Source organism: Aquarana catesbeiana, linkage group LG08 (genome assembly GCF_042186555.1).
Source record: "Aquarana catesbeiana isolate 2022-GZ linkage group LG08, ASM4218655v1, whole genome shotgun sequence".
NCBI classification, from domain to species: domain Eukaryota; kingdom Metazoa; phylum Chordata; class Amphibia; order Anura; family Ranidae; genus Aquarana; species Aquarana catesbeiana.
Genome location: NC_133331.1, coordinates 269340599 through 269350211, shown reverse-complemented (window position 1 = coordinate 269350211; position 9613 = coordinate 269340599).

Below are 9613 nucleotides of genomic sequence, written 5' to 3'. Positions count from 1 at the left end.
TCACAGACATGACTAGGCATGATGGGAATTGTAGTTCCTGGACAACTGGAGAGCCATAGTTTGAAAACCCCTGTGATAGACCCTTATTAAGCCTCCAGAATTGGGAGTGTGGCATCTACCAAACTTCTCTCTGCTGGTGGACACAAGAACCTACATCAATAGAGATATATTTGGGCAGCACCGGGGTTTAGCGGTTAGCACTTTCACCTAGCAGCAAAAAGGGTCGCTGGTTCGAATCCCGCCCTCAACACCATCTGCCTGGAGTTTGCATGTTGTGCCTGCATGGTTTTCCTCCCACACTCTAAAAACATGCTGATAAGTAAATTGGATCCTGTCTAAGGCTGGATTCACACCTATGCATTTTTAGTGCTTTTTGCATTTTGCAGATTTGAACTACAGTCCATTTACCATGGTTTCCTATGGAACACCTTCTGTAGTGCAAATCTGCAAAATGCAAAGAGCACTAAAAATGCATAGATGTGAATCCAGCCTAAATTGGACCTAATATGTCTGAATGTGTGTTAAGAACCCACACAAACACCAACCCATGTTACAAAAAAAAATTATTTCTTAACTACTTCCCATCCGACCACTGCATATGTACGGCCGGGTGGGTGCTCTCTCCTTCTGAGTGGACGCTCAGGAACGTCCCTCAGAAGGATGGGGATTGCGCGCGCGGGCCCACACAGCAGTGCGAACAAGATGCGCTCGTGCCACCCAGATACGGCGCATCTCAGATCGGCAGGAGGGCTCTGTGATTGGCCCTCCTGAGCACATGACGGCCATGTCCAATCACAGCCGTCATGTGATGTAAACAGAGAGCCGGTTGCTAGGCGATCGGCTCCCCTCTCCTCACACATTTGTTGTTGGTGAGGAGAGGAGAGCAGATCGCTGCAGACGGCTGGTGATCAGTTTGTATGAGCTGTTTTTTACAGCTTTTTACACACTGATTACCAGCATAGTAACACACAGTGTAAAACACAATGTCTCAAAACACATGTCCCCACATAGTAAAAACACCTGTCCCCCACATATGTCCCAGTAAAATCACATGTCCCAATGATTATCTGCACACATATGACCGTGATCACCTGCGCACATCTGTACATGATCATTTGCGTACATCTGTCCGTGATCACACGAACCAATTATTATACACTTAATGGGATTTTTTTTTACCAAAGACATGTAGCAGAATACATTTTGGCTTAAATTTATGACAAAATTTGATTTTATTGGATTTCTTTTAAAATAGAATAAAGAAAATATTGTTTTTTTTCCAAATTTCCAAAAATATTGCTTATATCGCAAAAAATAAAAAACGGAGTCATGAATAAATACCACCAAAAGAAATCTCTTTTTGTGAGGATAAAAATTATAAAAATTTCATTTGGGTACAGCGTAGCATGACCACGCAATTGTCATTGAAAATGCGAGAGCGCTGAAAGCTGAAAATTGGTCTGGGAAGGAAGGGGGCGAAAGTGCCCAGTATTGATGTGGTTAATTTGCAAATAAGGATCATCTCTTCCTCAGAGAACAGTGAGCGGGGCATGGTGGTGGGAAGAAATTAGCAGCAGTACAAGCAACTTCCTGTAGGGCCGTGATGTCATTCCTGTGTGCGGGAACCAGATATGCGCCATAGGCATATACCTATGCGCACACAGCACTCGCGCATCTCACATAGACAGCGGACACGCATCTAGGTGCATTTAGCTGCAGGAATTCATATTTTGATGTAAATTAATAGTAAAGCAGATGCAGATTTCCAGGACTGGACTAATAAATGTTTCTAGTGAAAGGCAACTAGTGTTTTATATTAAACAAGGTCTAAATGGGCCATTGACATGCATCACAGTTGAACTTAGGAATGTGTCTTTGCAAAGTTAAACTAAATGAAACCCTTTCTTATTTTTGCTTGCAGATAGAGTGCAGAGTGATTAGAACTCTTGTCAGTTTTTGGGCTATCAACTAATAGGGTTTCTCCTTCAAATTTATTCACTTCCTGTCACATATCCAAACAGGAAATGAGGGTAAAACCCTACCAATGTCTTTCCTTGGGGACACACAGGTCAATCTATATAGTTTCCCCATTAGGTAAATTGCACTCTAGCATTTTGCTCTGTACACCCCAAATGTATTAGTTATCTTGGACTTTGGGGTCTATTTACTAAAGGCAAATCCACTTTGCACTACTAGGGCACTTGGAAGTGCAGTTGCTGCAGATCTAAGGGGGACATGCAAGGAAAATAAAAAAGCGGTATCTTTGCTTCGACATGATTGGATGATAAAATTACCAGTGCTTCCCCTCAGATTTACAATGAGTACACTTGTATTGAAGAGTGGATTTGCTTTTAATAAACCCCAAAATACCTAATAATTTAGGGTGTACACAACAAAGTGCTAGAGTGCAATTTGCCTAATATGGACACTAGTTAGATTGACCTGTGTTTCCCCAAGGAAAGACATTATTAGGGTTTTACCCTCCTGTTACTTCCTGTTTGGATATGTGACGGGAAGTGAAGCCAATTTTAAGAAAAGTGACACAAAGCCCAACCTAAAAAAAAAATTTTAAAAACACGCAGGGGTTCTACCACTCACTTGGTTTCCCTCAAATGCCCCCAATTAGAATAGGATTGTCTGGAGCTCGATTTTAGCTCAGTGCCTTAAATCAGTGGTTCTCAACCCTGTCCTCAAGTACCCCCAACAGGTCATGTTTGCAGGTTTTTCTTCATCTTGCACAGGTGCTTTAAATCACAGTTCGGGTTGGCCCGAACACCCCCCGGTTCAGTTCGCACCAGAACATGCGAACAGGCAAAAAATGTGTTCAAACACACGAACACCATTAAAGTCTATGGGACATGAACATGAAAAATCAAAAGTGCTAATTTTAAAGGCTTATATGCATGGTATTGTCTTAAAAAGTGTTTGGGGACCTGGGTCCTGCCCCAGGTGACATGTATCAATGCAAAAAAAGTTGTGTTAAAAGGGGCGTGGTGTTCCCCTTAAAATCCATACCCACTTCAATTTTTCGATTGATTTTTATCTATATTGCCACGAGCCGGCAATACATTTCAGCCATGAGCAATTTTAAATGACATTTTTTCCTTTAGAAATTGAATTTTGCTGCAGCACTGTAAAACACTTCAGACAAATACGCCACTTTACAGGCAGACTAAGGGGACCCCCCAGGCATGATATTTAAAGGAATATTTTATTTTTATTGTTTCATTTTAAGAATTATTAAAATCTCTGCTCCTGAAAAAACGGTTGTTTTAAAAACTTTTTTTTTGCATTGATACATGTCCCCTTGGGCAGTACTTGGGTCCCCATACACTTTTTATGGCAATAACTTGCAAATAAGCCTTTAGTCCTCATGCACATGGACGTTTTAAAAAACGAGCTGTAAAGCTAGGTTCGACGTCTGGAAAAACCGGCGTTAAAAACGCGATTTTTACCGCGTTTTGCATTAACGTTTTTGCGCGTTTTTTAGCGTTAGCGCTAAGTAGCGTTTTTTAATGAAAAACACATCTCTCAGCTATATACACTCCCAAATTTCCCACAATGCCACAGAAACCAAAGAAAATATATTAATGAGCATGTGTCGGTGCCATTTTGGTAGGAGAGAGAGAGAGGAGAGAGTGTTTCAGAGTCTTGAGTTTTGTGTATTTTTCTGAGAAATATGGATCCTGTCATGCAGAAGATCGATGAGGCAATCCTTCTGATTGTTTTGCGGAGGCTGCGGAGAAGGAGACAGGAGGAGGAGAGAAGCAGCAGACGTCAATATTGGGTGCATCCAATGGTATCCAATCGGTTTTCTACGGGGTACTTTGGCAATATTTATTCCCAACTGCCCTCATATCCGAGAAAATTCTTTAACTTTACAAGGATGTCAGTGCCGCTCTTTGATGACCTGTTGGAGAGGCTCAGGCCAAGGCTCACAAGGATGGACACTGTGATGCGTAGCTCTGTGTCACCGGAGGAACGGATGCTAGTGACACTCAGGTAAGTGAATACACATATGGGTTATAGTTAGTGAATAGGGTCAGGGTAAGGAGGCAGGGTTACGGTTAGGAGATAGGGTTAGGAGATAGGGTTAGGGTTAGGAGATAAGGTTAGGAGATAGGGATAGGAGATAGGGTTAGGGTTAGGAGATAGGGTTAGGAGTAGGGATGAGCTTCGTGTTCGAGTCGAACCCATGTTCGACTCGAACATCGGCTGTTCGATCGTTCGCCGAATTGCGAACGATATGGGCCATTCGCGCCAAATTCGTGTGGCGCGTCACGGCCCATAATTCACTGCGGCATTGCAGTGCATTGCTTGCTGATGATTGGCCAAGCATGCACTATGACCCGCATGCTTGGCCAATCACAGCGCCGCCTTAACAGAGAGCCATAATTGGCCAAAGCCAAGGAGGCTTTGGCCAATTATGGCTCAGGGGATTTAGTACACGCCCCACACTATATAAGGCCGCCTGCACGGCGGCCCTGTGCAGTGTGTTCCGGTGTGCTTAGAGAGAGAGAGAGACAGTGTCATTTCATTTGAGTTAGCTAGATTAGGCAGGACAGTCAGTCAGTTAGCTGCACTTAAAGTGTATTGTGTATATATATGCATCCCAGGTGTTGCATATATATATATATATACACTGTATTCAGTTTAGCTAGATCCGTTCCTGTTATCTTCTAGACTATTTACATTTAGTGCAGTGCATCCTGCTCACAGTGTTCAGCTAGATCCGTTCCTGTTATATTCCTACTGACAGGCAGGCTTGTCTTGTTACAGTATTTTGAAGAAAATTACTGGTGTTCTTTTGATCCTATTAGTACCACAGTCAGGCAGCTAGACTATTTACATTTAGTGCAGTGCGTCCTGCTCACAGTGTTCAGCTAGATCCGTTCCTGTTATCTTCTTACTGACAGGCAGGCTTGTCTTGTTACAGTATTTTAAAGAAAATTACTGGTGTTCTTTTGATCCTATTAGTACCACAGTCAGGCAGCTAGACTATTTACAGTTAGTGCAGTGCGTCCTGCCCACAGTGTTCTGCTAAACCTACAAGTAACTGGGGTGCATCCTGCTCACAGTGTTCAGCTAAACCTACAAGTTAGTGGGGTGCGTCCACCTCACAGTGTTCAGCTAAACCTACAAGCTAGTGGGGTGCGTCCTGCTCACAGTGTTCAGCTAGATCCGTTTCTGTTATCTTCTTACTAACAGGCAGGCTTGTCTTGTTACAGTAAATACAGCTACCTGAAGAAAATTGCTGGTGTTCTTTTGATCCTATTAGTACCACAGTCAGGCAGCTAGACTATTTACAGTTAGTGCAGTGCGTCCTGCTCACAGTGTTCTGCTAAACCTACAAGTTAGTGGGGTGCGTCCTGCTCACAGTGTTCAGCTAAACCTACAAGTTAGTGGGGTGCGTCCACCTCACAGTGTTCAGCTAAACCTACAAGCTAGTGGGGTGCGTCCTGCTCACAGTGTTCAGCTAGATCCGTTTCTGTTATCTTCTTACTGACAGGCAGGCTTGTCTTGTTACAGTAAATACAGCTACCTGAAGAAAATTGCTGGTGTTCTTTTGATCCTATTAGTACCACAGTCAGGCAGCTAGACTATTTACAGTTAGTGCAGTGCGTCCTGCTCACAGTGTTCTGCTAAACCTACAAGTTAGTGGGGTGCGTCCTGCTCACAGTGTTCAGCTAAACCTACAAGTTAGTGGGGTGCGTCCACCTCACAGTGTTCAGCTAAACCTACAAGCTAGTGGGGTGCGTCCTGCTCACAGTGTTCAGCTAGATCCATTCCTGTTATCTTCTTACTGACAGGCAGGCTTGTCTTGTTACAGTAAATACAGCTACCTGAAGAAAATTGCTGGTGTTCTTTTGATCCTATTAGTACCACAGTCAGGCAGCTAGACTATTTACAGTTAGTGCAGTGCGTCCTGCTCACAGTGTTCTGCTAAACCTACAAGTTAGTGGGGTGCGTCCTGCTCACAGTGTTCAGCTAAACCTACAAGTTAGTGGGGTGCGTCCACCTCACAGTGTTCAGCTAAACCTACAAGCTAGTGGGGTGCGTCCTGCTCACAGTGTTCAGCTAGATCCGTTCCTGTTATCTTCTTACTGACAGGCAGGCTTGTCTTGTTACAGTAAATACAGCTACCTGAAGAAAATTGCTGGTGTTCTTTTGATCCTATTAGTACCACAGTCAGGCAGCTAGACTATTTACAGTTAGTGCAGTGCGTCCTGCTCACAGTGTTCTGCTAAACCTACAAGTTAGTGGGGTGCGTCCTGCTCACAGTGTTCAGCTAAACCTACAAGTTAGTGGGGTGCGTCCACCTCACAGTGTTCAGCTAAACCTACAAGCTAGTGGGGTGCGTCCTGCTCACAGTGTTCAGCTAGATCCGTTCCTGTTATCTTCTTACTGACAGGCAGGCTTGTCTTGTTACAGTATTTTAAAGAAAATTGCTGGTGTTCTTTTGATCCTATTAGTACCACAGTCAGGCAGCTAGACTATTTACAGTTAGTGCAGTGCGTCCTGCTCACAGTGTTCTGCTAAACCTACAAGTTAGTGGGGTGCGCCCTGCTCACAGTGTTCAGCTAAACCTACAAGTTAGTGGGGTGCGTCCACCTCACAGTGTTCAGCTAAAGCTACCTGTAGAAGGTTGGTGGTGTTCTCATACTACAGGCAGGCAGTTGATTTTGCTAGCTGCAGTATCAGTACATATATATATATATATATATATATATATATATATATATATATCCCAGCTTAGTGCAGCTACAGGCCATTAGTATGTCTGGAAGGCCAAGAAGGAGAGGCAGACAGTCACAAGCCAATAAGAGAGGGCAAGCAGGCTCTGTGTCTAGTGCTGGTCGTGGAGACGGTGCATCCTCATCAGCACGTGGCCATGGGACACGCTTGGCCTTTTTTTCGGCAGCTGGCCATGTTGAGCCGCAACATGCGGAAGACTTGGTCGAGTGGATGACCAAGCCGTCCTCATCCTCCTCATCCTCTCTCACCCATGCCCAGGGTACTTTGTCTGGCAAAGCAGCGGCCTCTTCCCTTGGCTCAATGTCATCAGTGACTCCTTCCTTAGCCCCACCATGTCCTCCTGAGGAGTCCCTCGAACTGTTTGACCACAGTGTTGGGTACATGCTCCAGGAGGATGCCCAGCGTTTGGAAGGCTCTGATGATGATACTGAGCTCGATGAAGGCAGTAACACGAGCACGGACAGAGGGGGTGCCCAAGAAGGACAGCAATCTGGCAGTCATGCTCCCCCTGCTGCAGCATACTGCCAGGTTTGCTCCAGTGATGAGGAGGGAGGGGATGATGAGGTCACTGACTCAACGTGGGTGCCTAATAGGAGAGAGGAGGAGGAGGAGGAGGAGGAGGCGGCACATCACCAACGAGGCAGGATGCCCTCCAGGGGCCAGCCTAAGGGCAGCACATTGACTGCATCACACCCCAAAGCTCCACATGTGCAGGGCGCTGCAGTCTCTGCGCGTTATTCAAAAAGTTCTTTGGTGTGGGCCTTTTTTGAGACGAGTGCATCAGATCGCACCGCTGCTATTTGCAACATATGTCTCAAGCGTATCTCGCGTGGCCAAAACATCTCCCGCTTGGGTACCACATGCTTGACCAGACATATGTTGACCTGCCATGCAGTTTGTTGGCAAGCGTATCTAAAAGACCCACACCAAAGAACAAAGAGGACCTCTGCTTGCTCCTCATCAGCTGAGATTTCCAACCCCACTAGACCTTCAGTCCTCTCTGAGACCTGCACTGAGAGGAATGAAGGTGTAGAATTAGGTGTGTCACAGCCACGTACTTGTGGGCAATCTGATTTTGGTACACCGACGTCAGATTGTACCAGGCAAATTTCCCTGCCCCAGCTGCTGCACCGCCGAAAGAAGTTTGCTCCCAGCCATCCACATGCCCAACGGTTGAATGCTAGCTTGGCAAAATTGCTAGCACTTCAACTGCTGCCTTTTCAGTTGGTAGACTCTGCCCCCTTCCGTGAGTTTGCGGAATGTGCGGTTCCTCAGTGGCAGGTACCCAAACGCCACTTTTTCTCACGGAAGGCAATTCCGGCTCTCTACCAGCATGTGGAAGGCAATGTCCATGCCTCGCTGGACAGGGCGGTCAGCGGTAAGGTGCATATTACCGCTGACTCATGGTCCAGCAGGCATGGACAGGGACGTTACCTAAGTTTCACGGCGCATTGGGTGACTCTGCTGGCAGCTGGGAAGGATGCAGGACAAGGTGCAGTAATGTTGGAGGTTGTTCCGCCACCACGCCTCCAAAATGCTAATGATTGTGACACACCTCTCTCCTCCACCCCTCCTCTTCTTCTTCCTCCATGGCCTCTTCCTCGGAACCAGCGGTGCTCCGTAGTCATTCAAGGGGCTACACAAGTACGCAGGCCAAAAGATGCCATGCGGTGCTTGAGCTGGTGTGCTTGGGGGACAGGAGCCACACTGGGGCAGAGGTTCTGTCAGCTCTGCAGGGGCAGGTTCAGAGGTGGTTGACGCCACGCCAACTTAAGGCAGGAATGGTGGTTTGCGACAATGGCACCAACCTCCTCTCTGCCCTCCGACAGGGACAAATGACCCATGTGCCCTGTTTGGCTCACGTCCTTAACTTGGTGGTGCAGCGGTTCTTGGGCAGGTACCCGGGCTTACAGGATGTCCTGAGGCAGGCCAGGAAAGTCTGTGTGCATTTCCGCCGGTCATATAATGCCAGTGCTCGGCTGACGGACCTCCAAAAGGAGTTTAACCTGCCCAAGAACCGCCTAATCTGTGACATGCCCACCAGGTGGAACTCAACGTTGGCCATGCTGCAGCGGCTGCACACGCAGCAGAGGGCCATCAATGAGTACCTGTGCGACTATGGCACCAGGACAGGGTCAGGGGAGCTTGTTTTTTTTTCCCCACGCCAGTGGGCCATGATCAGGGATGCATGCACTGTCCTGTCACCATTTGAGGAGGCCACGAGGATGGTGAGCAGTGACAGTGCATGCATCAGTGACACTGTCCCCCTTGTCCACCTGTTGGAGCACACGCTGCGTGGAATAATGGACAGGGCACTTGAGGCAGAACAGAGGCAGGAAGAGGAGGACTTCCTTAGCTCTCAAGGCCCCCTTTATCCAGACAATGTTCCTGCGTGCCCGCCGATCACACAGGAAGAGGACGAGGAGGAAGAGGAGGAGGAGGAGGAGGAAGATTGTGTCAGTATGGAGGTGGAGCCTGGCACTCAGCATCAGCAGCAGTCTTTAAGGGATCAGTCCCAAGAAACACATGGACTTGTACGTGGCTGGGAGGAGGTGGCTGCGGACCATGTCGTCCTTAGTGACCCAGAGGACTCCGGACCGAATGCCTCAGCAAACCTACGCTGCATGGCCTCCCTGATCCTGCAAAGCCTGCGTAAGGATCCTCGTATTCGTGTTATCAAGGAGAAGGACCAATACTGGCTGGCAACCCTCCTTGATCCACGTTACAAGGGTAAGGTTGCGGACCTTATCTTGCCATCGCAGAGGGAGCAGAGGATGAAACATCTTCGGGAGGCCTTGCAGAAAGGTCTGTGCAACGCGTTCCCAGAGACTGGGAGGTTACAAACTCCTGTTTCTGG